Consider the following 18,678-nt stretch of genomic DNA (forward strand, 5'->3'; position numbering starts at 1 on the left):
ATGCCTTTTCATATGCATAGTACAACGCCGCCAATCCCTGATAACAGGGTGGATACCCCTGAGCCACATCGTCTAGTCTTGTACTGTAGTATGCTATCGGCTGCTTTGCTTTTCCTGTGCCTGTCTCTTGTATTAGAACCGCTGTGACATAACCCTCCTGTCGGTTAGATACATACATAGTCAGGCAAAGCTAATGCTGGTGCTGACTGCAATTCCTGCTTAATAGTACTGAAAGCTATCTCTGCCTCTCCATTCCACTGTAAGCCGTTCTTCAAATTTGTAAGTCCTGCTTCTTTCATTATCTTTCTCAGAGGTGCCACAACCTCAGCATATTCTCCTATCCAATCTGAGCTGTACCCTGCCATTCCCAAAAACATCATCATCTGCCCTACAGTCTGGGATTTGGGGGCCTTAGTTATTGCCTCAATCTGATCTGGTGCTATCGCCTTCACTCCCTTGGATATTACCCTGCCTAAGTACACCACTTGCTGCATGCAAAATTGCAGTTTCTTTTTGGATACTTTATGTCCTCCGTATGCCAGCTTCTCTAACAGAGTTATAGTGTCTTGCTCACACTGTTCCTCGCTGTGGGAGCAAATCAACAGGTCATCCACATACTGTAACAATGTACTTTCCAATGGCATACCCTCTAGGTCTGCCTTCAACACCTGATTAAAAACGTGTGGTGAATGTTTAAATCCTTGCGGCATTCTGGTATAGGTATACTGAGCACCTCTGTAAGTAAATGCAAACAGATACTGACACTGGTCGGCTAGAGGAATGCTGAAGAAAGTCGAACACAAATCAATCACTGAAAAGTAACTTGCTTCTGGTGGAACATTAGTCAAAAGCGTGTGTGGGTTGGGGACTACCGCTGGCCAGTCCTCTACCACATCATTTACCGCTCGCAAATCATGCACCAATCTCCACTTAGATTTATCTGCTTTTAAGACCGGCAGCAACGGGGTATTGCATGGACTGTTTGTTCTTTTAAGCACTCCTATTTCAAGCAACCCCTGCACTGTCGTTGCTATTCCCTCTTCTGCTTCTGGTCTTAGAGGGTATTGTGGTCTCCTGGGTGGAATTGCTCCCCTTTTCAGCCTTATTTCCACCGGACTAGCTGTTTTTATTTTCCATACATCCGTGTCATGCTGTGACCACAGAATAGACGGCAACTCATCTAACCTTTTATCTTTCTGCTGGCCTCTTTCCTTTCCCAGCAAGGGCAGGTGTGGTTGGGGAGTTATTTTGACTTCTCTCACTGTCCCTACCATATCTACTCTTACCATTATTTTAATGCAATTGTTGTCTTCTGATATCCACACCTCTGGCGTGATTTTCCTCCACACTGTTACGGTTTCAGCACTCTTAACTAAGGGTCCTAAGTCTTTAGACTGATATCCCTTGTTTACCAACAACGTTACATGGGGACAGCCTCCGGTATCCTGTACCATTTTTCTAAAAAGGTGTACCACTTAACTTGTAAAGCTGCCCCTTGCTTTCCAATTATCACAGCCTCCCCTTCCAGGTGCTGTTGGGTACATGCCTCCAGTTGCCATCTCTCCTCTAACTCCCAGTTCTGAGTCCCGTCAAAAATCACTACAATTTAGCTTAGATTTGGGCATTACAGCCCTGGGTAACATAGCCTGCACGCCCTTTTTCCATTTTTCCCAGGTTTCCTGAATCTGATCTGCGATGTCTCCTATCCAAAAGACATTAGCCTTCTTGTCTTCTCGCACTATCAATTGAGCCCCTGCTCTTTCCACACTCAGCCCATTTCTGGTGCATTCTAATTTTAATTCCAGTTTCAATAAGGCATCTCTGCCTAAGTTTCTTTAAATACTAGCATCGGCAAAACAATTCCTTTATTTCCCAATCTCAACCGCACTGGAGCCGTGCACTGTGTCAACTGTGTTTTCCCCGAGAACTCTACCGTCTTAATAAACTTTCCTGACATGGGAAGGTGAAGGGCATACTGTGGCTGTACACAAGTGTACGTGGCTCCAGTATCTATCATCATTGGTGTCAGTTGCCCTTCTAACATAACCTGAACAATGGGTTCCTCGTCTGCCTCCCTTGTTATAATTGGGTAATGTCCCTTCCCACTCAAGTTCTCGGGGCTCCCCTAATACCTCACATAGGGGTTCACAGGTCCGCTTGGGCCTGTGGGGGCTGGTCCTTGGCTAAACTTTAAATTCTCTTCTTTTCAGTTCCTGCTGGTGTGTGACAGGCCATGGTGTAAACAGACAATCTCTTCTCATGCGACCTGGCTGATTACATCCCCAGCACAATCTCTCTACCTCTCTTTCGCCCTGTTTCCTCACTGGTCCCCTCTGCCCATAGCTCCTCTGTCCCCCTCCTTGGGACTTCCAGTCCTGTCCAGGCTGTTTGAATTTAGTCTGTTTATTTCTATGGTATAACCGATACTCCTCATACTCCTTTTCCTCTCTCAAGTATTTCATCCGTTCAATCTCTTCTTCCATTTCTCTCTTTGCCTGTTCCACCATTATCCTTTCTGCCTGTATCTCCTTCCATATTGCCACTTTTTCCTTCTCGTATTGTTTTTTTTTCCTCCTCATTATCCCAAACTTGTACTTCTCCCTGCATGTTTACTGTTCCCGTCAACAGGGGGCACGGCTTAGGGGTTCCTTCCTCATTATAGGGAGGGGGCTTTTCTGTTTCTTTCACATCCGGGTACGGAGCGGAAGCCAGCTTCTCACTGTACCTTCCTCTCTCTCTAACAGGCTGTTTCTCCTTGCTTGTAATCAATATTCTACCTGTCCTCCTCAGCCTTCCTCCCTCCGTTCTGAAGGGTTTTAGCACTTCCATTTCTCGTTCTCTTTTTTGCCCTCTTTTCTTAGATTTATCTTTTGGTTTGTAATTTTTAATTACTGCTTCCATTTCTTCGCACAAGCTTACATCAAACGTTCCTTCTCTTGGTCACTTTGTGACCAGGTTTTTGTTTTTTTTTCCATTTTTCTGAAGTTTTTGTGATCTCATATTTATTTATCGGGAATTTTTTGCTCAGAATCTCTACTGCCGTTCCTTTACCTGTCATGTTATTCTCTCTTTTTAAGGTATTTCAGAGATTCACAGTTCGTTTACTGGATAATATTATTTACTCTAATTCTATACCTAGTCTATTGTCTATCTACCAGCACTTTAAACTATATGTTGGACTGTCCTTGTTTCCTATTCTGTTCTACCGGTACAGACCTCTATTCAGAGCGGTACCCACAGAATTTGCTCTTTGCACCTCGTCTATTCAGACCCTTATCTCTTAAGGCGGTATCCATGAGGATTTTCTCTATTTTCTTTTCCCTGCCAGTTCAGACCTTCATTTCATATGAAGCGGTATCCATAGGGATTTTCTCTATTTTCCCTTTCCCTGTCCGTTCAGACCTTCGTTTCATACGAAGCGGAATCCATAGGGACTTACCAACACCACGTGGAATTTTTCTTAATTTAACTTTTTATTAACTTATTTGTACTTACCCTCACTGCAGTGTTCTTGATCAATCCTCTGAGCCTCCTGTTAACCCCCAATTCTGCCAGATTCTTCGGACCGGAGAGACCCTTCGGCAGTGGTTCCACACTTCTGAGACTCCAAGACCTCCCCAAAGCCAACAGAATTCTTAGTCCAAATTGTTGCAAAAAGTGCTTACCTTTTGTTTGGGTGCACCCTTAATTCTGTTAGCCTTGTGGGGGTCCCTAGAGGACTGGGAAGCGTCCCCGATCTGCCGTTTCCTTTCCGCGGGTCTCTTTCTGGTCCTGCCCCGGTCGCCAATTTTGTTGTGGTTTCTCGTGCCCCACAAATGACCAGGAGACGCAGAAGATTCTTCAAGAAGGTTTAAACTTTAATTTGCAAATCAAAGCTGAGACAGTCATTGAGCTAGTTGCTGATTGCCCACCGATCCGTGGACATAGCATGTTTTATAGCAATCTCCTGGTTTGGTTGCATTAGCATATGCAATCGGTCTATAGTTGCGTATCACACGTACATCCGCCACTATTGGTTCTACCCATTGACTTAATCCTGTTCTAATCTACATCTTTTAGCTATCTCTCATTAACACACCATTGTCTTCTACATTCTTAATATTTCATTCTCCTACTAAATTGGGTACATGCATAGCAAATAGCAAACTCAGACTACATAATCTACATCTCTTAGCTACCTCTCATTAACACACCATTGTCTTCTACATTCCTAAGATTTCATTCTCTAGCAAATAGCAAGTTGCAACTTTTATACTCCAATAGGATTCATTATTTATAAAAGTGATGGATTTTTCAGAGGCACCATCTTTATTATTTTTGTCACCACATTCTTTGCCAATCATTTACCGATTAGCATCATTTCTCAGCCCTTTAGTTAGTTTGTTGAGTATTTGTATATTTGTTTGTACTTTAAAATAAACAATCATTAGAATTAAGACTGCTCATCATTCCTGACTCCCGGAAGAACCCCAAGAATCAGAAAATAAACAGAGATCCAACAGTGATAATATTTCTGATTCTGAGGATGGAAATGAATCAAGGAAGGTAATAAAAAATCAGTGGGAATGTGTAACAGAAGAAACTGGAAAAAATGAGTACCTCAGAAACTGCTGATCTGAGATTTACACGCACAACAGTCTCTAGAGTTTACGGAGAATTTTGCAGTAAAACATCTAGTGAGTGGCAGTGCTGTGGGCAAAAATGCCTTGTTAATGAGGGAGGTCAGACGAGAATATCTGGACTGGTTCAAGTTGACAGGAAGGTGTCAGTAACAAATATCCACGCCTTGCAATAGTGGGGTACAGAAGAGTATCTCTGATTACACAACGTCAGGGCCTGAAATGGGTGGGCTACATAGCAGAAAACCACTCTGGATTCGACCCCCTGTACCTAATGAAGTGGCCACTGAGTGTACATTGGAAATGGTAATTATCTGAAATGTAAAACTTTTGCACATTGAAAGGCTTGATCAGAAGGTGACATGCTATTCCTTCTGTTTACATAAAGATTAATAAGAACTGTTCAATAGGTCAAAGGGAGTGAGGTCAGGGTTTGAGTGGGAAAAAAGAATTCAGTTGATCGGTGACTGGTAGCTTAGGGTCATTCAGGCAGAGAAGATAGAAGTTTTTCTGCAAATAGCTACTTACCCTGCTTTTGCTTTGCTCAGAGTCGGTGAAACAGCACACTGAGTAATGAATACAGTATGTTAGGTTGGATAAAGTAAAGTCCAGTTTATTATATGCACAAATACCTCTATGCACAGGTGCACTGCCAACTTGCAGCAATGTCACAGGTGCATAGCATCATAAAAACAGTATTCACAAGAAAAATACAGAAATTAAACATACACAAGTTTTACATTACACAATTACAAGAACACCATTAGAACAATAAAAATCCATTTTACTGCAAAGTTCAAAGTAAAATTTATTAACAAACTACATGCATATCACCACATACAACACTGAGATTCTTTTTTCCTGTAGGAGTACACAGCAATCTATCGAATAGTAACTGTAAACAGGATCAATGAAACAGCAAGAGCATAGAAGACAACAAACTGTTGAAATGCAACTAACTAAATAGCAATAAATAATGAGAGCATGAAATAACAAGATAAAGAGTCCTTAAAGTGAGAACATTGATTGTGGGAACATCTCAATAGATGGGCAAATGGGTGTATTTATCCTCTTTTATTCAAGAGCCTGATTGTAAAGGGCAAGTAACTGGTTTTGAACCTGGTGGTGCAAGGCCTGAGGCAATTACACCTGCTGCCTAATGGCAGCAATGTGAAAAGAGCATGACCTGGGTGGTGAGGATCTTTGATGATAGATGCTGAGTTCCGACAACAGTGTTTCATGATATGTTCAATGGTCAGGAGGGTTTACCCATGATGCACTGGGCTGAATCCATGTAGGATTTTCCACTCAAGGGCATTGGTGTTCCCATACCAGGCCGTAATGCAGCCAGTCATTACACTTTCCACTGCACATCTATAGAAGTTTGTCAAGGTTTTTGATGTCATGCAGAATCTTTGCAGCCTTCTAAGGAAGTAGAGGAGATGCCATGCTTTCTTTACAATTACATTTATATGATCAATCAAAGTTGTCATATTGTTGCTATACTGAGGTATAGGAACGTAAAATTGAATTTGTTCAGGTTAGTTTAAGAACCAAATGATTGGAGGGAAGTGGCTGTTGAACTTGGTGACTTCTGTACTCTCTGCTCTGTGGTTACTATGAGGAGATGGCATGGTCCAGATGGTGGGGATGTTTGATAATGGATTTTGCCTTCTCATGTAGCTACTACAATGATGGGGAGAGTTCTTGATGTAAATTTAATGGATAGTGGAATAGGTTTGGAGAATGATGGCTTAATTATGTTACTACATTTTGCATATTTAAATTTTCTAATGAGGCACTAAGTAAGACATAGTCAGCAATCACATCTTGATACCAGCTCCACTAAATTTTGGTCCTGTTTTTTGCTTGATTATGATCTATGTATCAGTTTATGAGGCATAGCAAAACTGAATATCTCCCTCAAATATGTTTACTTGAGAAAAGATGCTACCACAAGGGGGAGCATTTGATTACATAAAAATAACTGCCATTGATGTTTTCAGCATTTGTGCGTCAGAGGATAGTACACCCAATGTGCAAAATGCTGATCAGAGATTTGGGGCAGGGAATTAATTCCAAAATAGTTCACTTCCCTTGTAGTTCTTTTGCTTTACAGAGGCACTAATCAGAAGTATTTAAATGAAGCCAGCTTTTTTATTCATTTTCAGGAAATGTTACTGGTGATAGTATTTTACATAATTTAATGACAGTGAACCAAACGATAGATGTGCAGATTCTCACTACAGACTAATATTTGAATGAGAATTGAAAGAACAGCAAGCTTTTCTCTGAGCTAACAATTCTCTTCCAGTTGGATCGAACAACTGAAAAATGCTTTGGCAATGTAAAATTGCACAAGGTTCATGGCATCCTCGATATTTGCAACAAAGATGGTAGAGTTCTTTAAGCTAATCCCACTTCTCAACTTTTAGTGAGCAACTTCATAATTTACAGCACCTCATGTTCACTTGTGATCATTCTGGAGATGCTTGCATCCATCACACTCTTTCAGCCAGACTTCCAGTCATGCTCTTTGGTTGAAAAATTAATTTCTCCATTCTACATAATCTGTCTACTAGTTATTCATGTCATCTTGTTAATGAGCTCAGTAATAATGAAGACGGGTTCCCATGTTAATTCTGCCAAGGGCTCACATAATCTTCTGCACCTCAATTAAATAAAAACACAAAATGCTGGCAGAACTCAGCAGGCCAGACAGCATCTATGGGAGGAGGTAGTGATGACGTTTCGGGCCGAAACCCCTCATCAGGAGTGATGTAACATGGGATGGTCGAGGGGGGATAAGAATTGGGGGGAGGGATGAAGTAGAGAGCTGGGAAGTGATAGGCTGGAGGGAAATGGGCTAGGGGGAAGGTGGAGAATTATGGGAAATAAAAGAGAAAGAAAGGTAGGGTTGGGGGGGGAGATTATAGTGAGAGAGAGAGAAAGAGAACCAGATTAAAATTATAGATAGGGATGGGGTAAGGGGGGGGGGGCAGGGGTATCAACGGAGGACTGTGAGTTGAATGTTCATGCCGGCAGGTAGGAGGCTACCTAGCAAGAGACAAGGTATTTCCCGTATCATGCTACTTCACTCCTGATGAAGGGTTTTGGCCCGAAACATCGTCACTACCTCCTCCCATAGATGCTGTCTGGCCTGCTGAATTCTGCCAGCATTTTGTGTTTTTATTTATTTCCAGCATCTGCAGATTCACTCGTGTGGCACCTCAATTAAATCTCATTTCAGCCTTGTCACTTCAAAAAACAAATCTAGTCTTACCATTCCAATTTCTCCTCATAACTAAAAGTCGCCATGTTTGGAACCATCTTTTTAAATCTCCTCTGTACCTTCCTGACTATGAGTTCATCCTACACGTAAAGATTAGAGAGGGAATGAGAATCCGAATTATTGTTTACTTTGTGGTAGTGCAAAGACATAAAATAACAATAAATCACACCAATAAATAAATAATGCTGGAAAGTGGAAGTGTTCATGGATCATTAACAAACCTGATGGCAGAGTGGAAGAAGCCATTCTGAATTGCTGGGCGTGGGTCTTCAGACTCCTGTACCTCCTCCCATATATGTTGGATATTGCCTTCCTGACGCACTGCCTCTTGAAGATGTCCTCAATGGTGGGGAGAGTTATGCCTGTGATTGAGCTGGCTGAATCAACAATCTTCTGCAGCTTCTTGCAATCCAGACCAGGCAAATATTTGAGTAGGTTAACAAGGGAAAGGGTGATAAGGGAGGAGGACTTCATTTAGGATGAAATCAGAGAGCAGTGTCTGATGAAGTGATTGGCCAAAAAAAAAGATGAAAGGTATTTCTCCCCAAGGCCTGATGTGGTCATTCTATCAGAAACCTCGAAGCTGGTGGTCATGGTAGAACTGACAGTGCCTTGGAATGACCTGATTGAAGAGGTGGTTGAAAGTAAGAAAGCCAAATACCAGGAGTTGGTAGAGCAGTGCCAAAGACAGGGGTGATGGGCACCATGTGAGCCTATAGAGGAGGGGTGTAGAGGTTTTTCTGGCTGCTCACTGTGCAGAACCTACTCTCTCCTTGGCATTATGGGGGCTGAAAGGAAAAGAACAATCAGGGCCATCACAGAGGCTGCTGAATGAATCTCCTGATGTCTATGGATAAAGAGGAGTGACCCAAGGACCCATGCTTCTGGGACAGAAGCTAGGACCTGATCAACCCCAGCTGGATCACCTGAGTATGAGTATCTGATGTTGAAAGACCTGAAACACCCAGTGACCGCAGGTTACATCACTGCTGATGTGTCCCAGTCCATCCTAAGATTAATCTCAACATCTGCAATGAGCTGATGAATGGTTGGTAGCAGCAAGTTAAATAGCAACTATCATAAGACAATTGAGTAAATAACTGGAAGGGAGCAAATAAAAGTTCAGGCCTATGGTGATGGTGTAAGTGAGTGGAACTAATTAAGTCATTTGGTCGATACCGAAGATCTATCAATAGGCCAAAAAGCGAGATGCGATGGCTGGAGCCCCAAGTCTGATGGGGAAGAAGGCGGCCCAACATCTGTGAGCCAACAAGTCCACTAGGAGCTGGATGTCGAGGAAGATGGCCTGTCCCGGGTTTAGGGGATTGTGTGTGTGTGAGGGTGGGAGGGAGGAACGGGGCTTGGTTTTGCTGTCCTTGCTTTGTTGCTTGGTACAGTATGTTCTGTTTTGTTGTATTCTAAGTGGTTCTGCTGAGCATGGTGAGCAACAATTGCAGGCTGCCCCCAGCACATACTTAGGTGTGTTGATTATTACCACAAATGATGCATTTCACTGGATGTTTTGGTGCATATGTGATAAATAACTCTGTCTAAAGTAGTTTGAGAAGAGTCAGAACAAGAACAGTGGGCAGGATAGCTGCTTTGTGTGTATGACTGTATGAGCAAAAATAGTTGTTTGAAAGAAAATTGGAATAATACAATTTATGAACTAATTCAGTATTAACTATTATATGAATTGACTTCACTGGTATTCATTCTCCATTTATTTACTGATATATTGAAATAATTTGCTCATTAATTTAATTTGAAGTATTCAAGTTCAAGGTTATTGCTATAGGCATGCATATATGTGGTATTTTTGCCAGGAAATTCAGCTTTTTGCAGCAGCAGTACAGCACAATACTAAAATGACAGACATAAATTAACATAAATTTAAATTAATATTATCAGTAGAAGATTGTTGATCAATAACTTAAATTCTCATAAGCAAATGGTCAAGAATGCCTCATTGTGCAAACTGTGTTTGCTTTCCAGAATTACAAGACCAGTAATCTAGTTTGGTGGATTTCATGCTGCCCAGTTGACTGTAACTGTTATGTATTGTAACTGCAAAACATTAAATTAATTCAAAGGGAGACATTGGTGTCTGAAATACAGATCTAACCTGTAATTATTTAAGCAAACAAGAATGCTTAACCAACCTATATAGATACAAGATTACTCAACTATTACTGAAATGTTAAATACACAACACTCCTCCCTGCTTAGCTATAAACTCCAACTTAATAGAGAATGCATCTCTAGTGTACAATACAACTACTACATAGAGACATCTGCAACATAGTAAATTTTAAATTGTCTCATTCAGGCCAAAATATTTAATCGCTATAGAGGATTTCTTACTCGTGCAATAACATCTTTCCTGACAAGGGGGATCTCTCTGTTTGGCAAGTGAGATTTGTGGCTGTGAGACCAATCTTAAGTTCTAGGACCTTGAGATGGTGGTGGTATGAGTTGACTCTGAGACTGTAGGAAGTGGTTCTGACAGCTCTGAATGTTCTTCTTTTCCTTTTTCAGACACATTCATTCTCTCCATCTCTTCCCTTTTTCTTCTTCTAATTTGTGCATCTTGATCTTTGGGAGGTATATTTATTTCTCTGGAGTATTCTCTTACTAATCCTCCTACTGTTCCCTTTAAGATCTGATCTCTTGGTTTCATCATCTACCATATCATCTGAAGAATCCTGCTTTCATATCTCCATTGGATCCTTTCTTTTTGGCCTTCCATTCACCCAGCTGGGCTTTTGTCTGTGCATTTAGATTTACAAGCATCTCTTTGCTTCCTACTTGAAGTTCATGCAATAATCTCAATGAATGCAGAGTAACTTATGGTTCTTTATACTCACAAAAGCTGAATGCTTACAAATTTCCTGAAGCTCCTTGAACTCTCTTCCAGCTTAAAACCAAGCCACATTTCACAGGTAACTGCCTGATTAACATAGCAGAAGCTTCCTCAGTTATGTTGTCAACAAAACCTGTTGTAATCAGACCACTGCACTGCTTTTGTCACTTTCATAATTCCTCTGAGCTGCATTGTTCTTCCAGCAATGGTTCATAGTGTACAACATGGAGACAGCTGTGGCATCATTCAGTAACTTTCTTAGTTCACTTTCAGTTGGAGTCACTGCAGAGAATGTGGCAAGCAAATGGTGGACCAATCTCCAATCAAGTTGTAATGTTTCAGCCAATCACATCCCCACAAGGCTGGTCCTTCTGCCTTTACCACGTGCACACCCAATGTGGCTTGTTGATTGTTGTATTTCACAATTACAAATGTCATTCCCACAAGACTCATCTTAACTTCAGTGTAAGTTGTTAGATAGCTATCTGTGGGCTTTAGTTTTGATATCTTTGAAATGCTGTTCAAACTTATTTTGTGGAATGTCTGAAACATAAGAATATATGAAATATATTGAGCCTCCTCTGCCATTCAATAAAATCATGGCTGATCTGGCCATGGGCTCATCTCCACTTAGCTGCCTTTCCTCATAACTCTTAATTCCCCTACTATGCAAAAATCTATCCAACCCTGTCTTAAATAACTTTACTGAGGTAATTTTATTTTCCTTCTGTAACCTATTTGAAAATTCAATAAAAAAAATTTTATAAAAAAACTTTACTGAGGTAGCCTCCACTGCTTCATTGGGCAGACAATTCCAAAGATTCACCACTCTCTGGGAAAAGCAGTTCCTCCTCATCTCTGCCTTAAACTTACTCTTCCAAATCTTGAAGCTGTGTCTCCTAGTTCTAGTTCTAGTCTCACCTATCAGTGGAAACAACTTTCCTTGCCTCTATCTTATCACTCCCTTTCATAATTTATATGTTTCTATAAGATTGATTCTCATTCTTCTGAATTCCAACAAGTACAGTCCCAGGTGATTCAATCTCTCCTCGCAGTCTAACCCCCTCATCTCTGGGATTAACCTGGTGAACCTCCTATGCACTGCCTCCAAAGCCAGTAAGCACTTCCTCAAGTAAGGAGACCAGAACTGCATACAGTACTCCAGATGTAGCCACACCAGTACCCCGTACAGCTGCAACATAATCTCCCTGCTTGTAAATTCAATCCCTGTAGCAATGAAGGCCAACATTCTGTTTGCCTTCTTGATAGCCTGCTGTACCTGCAAACCAACTTTCTGTAATTCATGCACAAGCACTCCCTTGTCCCTCTACACAGCAGCATGCTGCAATCTTTTATCATTTAAACAATAACCTGGTCTTCCATTTTTCCCTCCAAAGTGATGACCTCACATTCACCAACATTGCACTCCATCTGCCAGACTGTTGCCCATTCACTTATCCTATCTATATCTCTCTGCAGACTCCTTGTATCCTCTGCACAACTTGTTTTCCCACTCAATTTAGTGTCATCAGCAAACTCAGATACATTACACCCAGTCCCTTCTTCCAGATCGTTAATGTATATCATGAAGAGTTGCAGGCACAGCACCAACCCCTGCAGCACACCACTCACCTCTGATTGGCAACTGAAGCAATGCCCATGGATCCCAATTCTCTGTTTCCTATTGGTTAACCAATCCTCTATCTACACTAATACATCACCCCCCCCCCCCAACTCTATGCATCTTTATTATATAGGTATGTCTTTTATATGGCACCTTATCAAGCATCTTCTGGAAATCCAAGTAAATAATATCCATCTGTTTCCCTCTATCCACTGCGCTCATTATATCCTCGAAGACCTGCCTTTGCTGAATCCATGCTGCATCTGCCTGATGGATCCATTTCTTTTCAGATGCCTCACTATTTCTTCTTTAATGTTAGTTTCAAGCGTTTTCTCACCTACAAATGTTAAACTAACTGACCTATAGTTACCTGCCTTTTGCCCACAACCTTTTTTTGTACAGTGTCATGACATTTGGCTTTTTCTAATCCACTGGGACCTGCCCAGAGTCCAGAGAATTTTGGTAAAGCATCTACTATAACCTCTGTCATTTCTTTCAGTACCCTGGGATGCATTCCATCAAGACCAGGGAACTTGTCTATCTTTAGACCCACAAGGTTGCTCAGCTGTAGCTCTTCAGGGATAGCTATTGTATCAAGGTTCTCACCTCTCATCGAATCCGTATCACCTCTCTTAGACATGTCCTCCACTGTGAAGACTGAAACAAGATAGTCATTTCTTCATTGCCCCATATCAATTCCCTCTTCTCATCCTCTAAGGAACCTATGCTCACTTTAGCCACTCTTTTCCAGTTTATATAGTTATAAAAAACTTTTACTATCTGTTTTTATATTTTGGACAGCCAAACCAGTGTCTAATTCCATATCAATAAGTTTGCCATTCACTTCTGGTGTAAGACATTTTACTGGTCTATTGTTAGCTTTCACATTGTGAATCTCAAGGGTACCCAGTCCTGTTTCAATCTCATCATGATCAGATTTTTCACCAACAGCATGTAGATTAGTGCTCTTTCTGAAACTGCAACTTGACTTCTATCTTTTCTGTGCAGTTCACTTATTTTTCTCTGCCTGACATGCTCTTTGTATGTGTCTTACTTCGTTGCATTTTCAAAGGTTCAATTTAATGTCACAGAAATGCAGACAATATACATCCTAAAATGCTTTTTCTTCGCAAAACATCCATGAAAACAGAAGTGCCCCAAATTATGAACAACAGTTAAATGTGGAACCCCAAAGTTCCCCCACCTGCACATAAACAGCAGTGAACAACAATCCCCCTTCCCCCCACCACCAGCAAAACAAAAGGTGCACCCACTACCAGCACAGGCGTGAGCCAAGCGATAGCAAAAATACAGACCTTGCAGTTACCCCAAAGACTATCGCAATTCATCTAGCATTTGGCAACGCACAGGTTCTCTCTGTCCCTGTCAAGGGAGAGGGAAGTGTCCCCCATTTTCACAGCAAGCAGGAGACATAACAACCTGCTGGTTTACAATATTGAAAAGAATTTTCTGCAAATTTCACTTTTAAACCTGCATTTGTTTTGGTGTATGTGAGCAGCTGCTCCAACGATAACACAATTTGTTCAGCCAAGTTGGTTTCTGTTTAGACATTGCAATTTTGTTAACGCTCACTTCCATTCCTGACCGTAATTTAATTGTACCTGTCTGTGGTTTCCATTGAAATAGCAATTTCAACTGCTCTTTTGAATGCAAGTTGTGTTTCAGTTAGGAGCCATTTTTGAATGCTCCCTTGTAAGATTCCACAAACTAAATGATCTCTCAGTACATCAGCTTCTTCGTGATTCTGCTTATGAAACCTAAAACATTCTGCAGTCAATAATGGCTTTGGCTTAAGTATTCTTGCATTACTTTTACCATAGCAGCTAAACTCATTTCTGATGAATTGGTTGGAGCAGTTAAGCATCAAAGCAAGCTGTATGCCTTTAAGCCAAATGAACTCAGCAAAATTGATACTTGTTTCTCATTGGTTAATTCATTTGCTTCAAAATACTGCTCAATTTGTTCAGTATATAAAATCCAGTTATCTATTGTGTAATCAAAAGTGTCAATCCTTCTGATGCAGCCAGCCATTTCTGTTTTTTTAATGATTATTATCATCCACTACTCACTGTTTACAAAGCTGTGTATTCTTCTGTTTTCTGACATTATTTTAAAAAAAACAATAATGTCTTCCTTCTGTAGAACAGATGCTGGGCTACTTTTTTTTAGTTTGACCATTCCTCACTTCAATTTTTCCTGAAACATCTTGCTGCATTTTAACAGATTGATAGCCATCTCAGATTCATTTTTAAAATACCTTGTTGTCAATGTTATATTTTGTAACTTCAAAACATACAGCTACCTCAAAGGAAGACACAAGAGTCTGATATGCAGGTCTAACTTTGAGTTTACTTTATGCGAGCTGGACACTTATCATGTGGTAAAGTGATGACATAGGCAATTAACATATAAGTAGTAAGCTTTTTTGTTAGCATTCTGAGAACTTCTTATGAAGTCAGAGTTTATCAGAAACTTCTCCAAATAATGAAACTCGTGATTCCCCTTTCTTGATGTCTCTGTTCATACCTTTTATAAAACTATTGATTCTGTTACGTACCCCGTAACTGGGTGTCTGACCAGCAGAGAAAGAAGAATCCGTTGGAGTCTGGTGGTACCAAACTAAAGGTGTTTATTAGTAAACTACACAATACAATATCAAAAATGCAAATATACATATAAAACAAGTTAGCCCTAATAAACCTAAAAGTGTAGGAATAATAATAATTAATAATAAACAAGCTCTATCAATGTCTAGGGGTAAATGAATTGTCATAGGAAAGTATAGAGTTCAGTTCATAAATGCTGAGGTGGTTATGGTTGTTGTGTTGAAATCGTTGAATCGTTGGAGAGAGAGCGAGTGAAAGGTAACAGCAACAGCTGCGGCAGGCAAACCTTTTGTGGCTTTCTTAATCCGTCGTGTCGTTGTGGCCATTCAGTTATGACCCCTCTGTTCTTCAGCTAGACCGTTCTTCTGTGGTGGACTCGTCATTCTGGCATGAGTGGACACACACACAAGTCCCCACCGGCCCTTCTGTAGCACTGTGAGCTTTACTGACCGATCTCCTGATTCAGTCTCTGAAGCCCCCACCTTTCTGTGGGTTCCCAACACTCAGTCAGTGTCCACTAGTGTGTCTGAAGGGTGTCTCTCCAGACCTGTCTTTTATCCCCACTCAGCTATCCATCAACTCTGAATGACCGTGTCCATCAAATCAGGCCACTCCTGCTATCTCCTGAGGAATGTTAATGAGCAAAGTAAAGTCCTTGTAGTGGAAGATAAATAATCCAAGAAGAGTCAAAATACAGTAAATCAACAGTCTCTCTCCCCTCTTATTTGTAGCAGATGTTCTTGCCTGTGTTTCGTCTCTCTCCCTCTCTCCCTCCCTCTCCCTCTCCCTCTCCCTCTCTCCATAGCAACAGCAATAGTTCGTAGTTCTCAGGAGCGAGGTTGAGAATGGTTAACTCTGCACCCCATTGACCATCAGGTCTGTTCATCACTCATAACACCCCCATCCTTCTGGGAATTTTCACCAGAGTGAAAATTAACTAATAAAGCATATTACTGAATTACAGAGTTTAACAAAATACAGAAGTGGTCTTAACTACAAGAATAATACAGATACACTTTCAAATTAACATCTAGATAAACAATCAGCAATTACATTGTCACTCCCCTTTACATGTTGTATTTTAATATTGAATTCCTGTAACAACAGACTCCAACTTAATAACCTCCTATTTTTATTTTTCATGTTAGCCAAGAATACCAAAGGGTTGTGATCGGTATAAACAATTAATGGTCTCTGTGCTGCACAGATGTAGACCTCAAAATGCTGAATTGCCAAGGTAAGTGCCAACAATTCTTTCTCCACAGTGGAGTAATTTCTCTGATGCACATTGAACTTTCGAAAGAAATACACCACTGGGTGTTCCACTCCATCCCTTGCTTTCTGCAATAGGACTGCCCCTGCAGCCTCTTCACTTGCATCAGTCACCAGGGAGAAAGGTTTCAAGAGATCAGGTGCTTTTAACACAGGGTGGTGGCACAATATGGTTTTCAACTTCTCAAAAGCTTCCTGACAAGGATTGCTCCACTCAAATTTTTCTTCCTTCTGTAGGCGCTTTGTAAGCGGGAGGGCAATATTCGCAAAGTTCTTACAAAATTTTCGATAGTACCCCACCATGCCCAAAAACCTTCTCAATGCCCTCTTATTTGTTGGGACAGGAACCTCAGAAATAGCCTGTACTTTAGCCTGCACAGGAGCCAATTGCCCCTGTCCTACCACATACCTCAGGTACATGATCGTGGCATGGCCAAACTCACTCTTTGCGAGGTTCACTGTGAGGTGGGCTGCAGACATTCGTTTAAACAGTTTCTCCCCAGCTTCAATACGCTCATCCCAAGTGTCACTCCAAACTACTACATCATCAATGTAAGCCTTTGTGTTTGTTAACCCTTTAATCACAGCATCAATCATTCTCTGAAATGTCCCTGGAGTGTTTTTCATTCCAAATGGCAACACGTTGTATTCATAAAACCCCGATGGTGTGACAAAGGCTAAAATTTCTCAAGCCCTGTCAGTCAAAGGAACACACCAGTATCCCTTCAGCAGGTCAATCTTAGTGATGTATCTCACTTTACCCACTTTATCAATACAATCATCCACCCTGGGGATAGGGTAAGCATCTGACCGTGTAATGGCATTCACCTTTCTGTAATCTGTACAGAATCTTATACTACTGTCCGGCTTCAGTACAACCACACATGGACCCATAGTTATCTTGACTATTATCTATCCCCACCCTATTTCCTGGAAAAATGCTATTTCCTTTTCTCAGATCCTTCACATACACCGCATCTGTTCCCAGGATGAGGCTTTCCATTCCAAGACATCAGAGATGTCCTCCTTCTTCAAAGTATGGGGTTTTCTTTTCTCCAGTATTGATGCTGCCCTCACCCACATCTGCTCCATTTCCTGAAATCCACACACACCTTCCTGCCACCCTAACAGCGATAGAGTTCCTCTTGTCCGGCTTCCGCATCCAACTCATCATCCTCTGCAACCTCCAAAGAGACCCTACCACTAAACATATTTTTACCTCCCTCTGCCACTTTGCACAGGGATCACCCTCTCCATGATTCCCTTGTCCATTCATCCTTCCCAGCACTTATCCCTGCAAGTGGCCCATACACCTCCCTCACCTCCATTCAGGGCCCCCAAAGGTCCTTCCAGGTGAGGCACACTTTACCTGCAAATCTGCTGGGCTTGTCTATTGTGTCCAGTGCTCCCAATGCAGCTTACTGTACTTTGATGAGATCCATTGTAAAGTGGGGGGCCACTTTGTTAAACACCTCTGCTCCATCCACCACAAACAGAACTTCCTGGTGGCCAACTATTTTAATTCTGATTCACATTCCCATTCCAATATGTTGGTCCATGGCTTCCTCTTGTGCAAGATGATGCCACCCTCAGGGTGGAGGTGTGACACCTTATATTGTTACATAAGCATGGCAGTGGACATACACAGGCATGGAGGCAGAGTCAGGAAGCATTATTAACATTGCAAGTGTGGAGGCAGTATCCAGGAGCAATGCTAGACTTAGAACTGGTAGTCATAAGAACCGTGAAACAAGGTTACTCACACCAGAGTCAACCAACAAAATGGCAGCTCCTTGTTGTGGTCACAGGGTTTTTATACTGCATTTGCTGATAGAAAGCAGGTGTTTGTAGTTAGTGGAACCTGGGAATGACTGGAAACTAAACAAGGTGATTGAGGCCCAATTCCTGAGCTAAATAGCCAGGTGGACGATTGCCAGAAGGGACCATGACAAATATTCCATCTGGGTAGCCACCAACCTGATGGCATGAATATTGATTGCTCCTTCCGGTAAAAAATTTCAATCCCCTTCCTTCCCCACTCTCACCTTTTACCTCTTCCCCACCTGACTGTCACTTTCACATTGACCCCATCCTCCTTCCCTTTCTCCCATGGTCCACTCTCCTCTGCTATTAGATTCCTTCTTTTCCAGCCTTTTGAATTTTCCCACCCACTTGGCTTCACCTATCACCTTTCAGCTAGTCTCCTTCCTCTCCTCCCACCTTTTTAATTTGGCATCTTCCCCCTTCCTTCTTAGGCCTGAAGAAAGGTCTCACCCCAAATCCTCGACTGTTTACTCATTTCCAGAGTCCTGCCTGGCCTGCTGAGTTCCTCCAGCATTTTGTGTGTGTTGCTCTGGACTTCCAGCATCTGCAGACTTGCT

The 18,678-nt window shown here is 41.6% G+C and overlaps 1 long non-coding RNA gene across 1 annotated transcript in view; it reads left to right on the plus strand.

Moving 5' to 3' along the window:
- The window catches only part of LOC132396793 (uncharacterized), a 39,766-nt gene that overhangs the window by 8,709 nt on the left and 12,379 nt on the right, over window positions 1-18,678 (plus strand). The window contains exon 2 of the long non-coding RNA XR_009513130.1: window positions 16,174-16,262. This is a non-coding gene — a long non-coding RNA (uncharacterized LOC132396793). The remainder of the gene's footprint in view (window positions 1-16,173; window positions 16,263-18,678) is intronic.

This window comes from Hypanus sabinus, chromosome 7 (genome assembly GCF_030144855.1).
Source record: "Hypanus sabinus isolate sHypSab1 chromosome 7, sHypSab1.hap1, whole genome shotgun sequence".
In the NCBI taxonomy this organism is placed as follows: domain Eukaryota; kingdom Metazoa; phylum Chordata; class Chondrichthyes; order Myliobatiformes; family Dasyatidae; genus Hypanus; species Hypanus sabinus.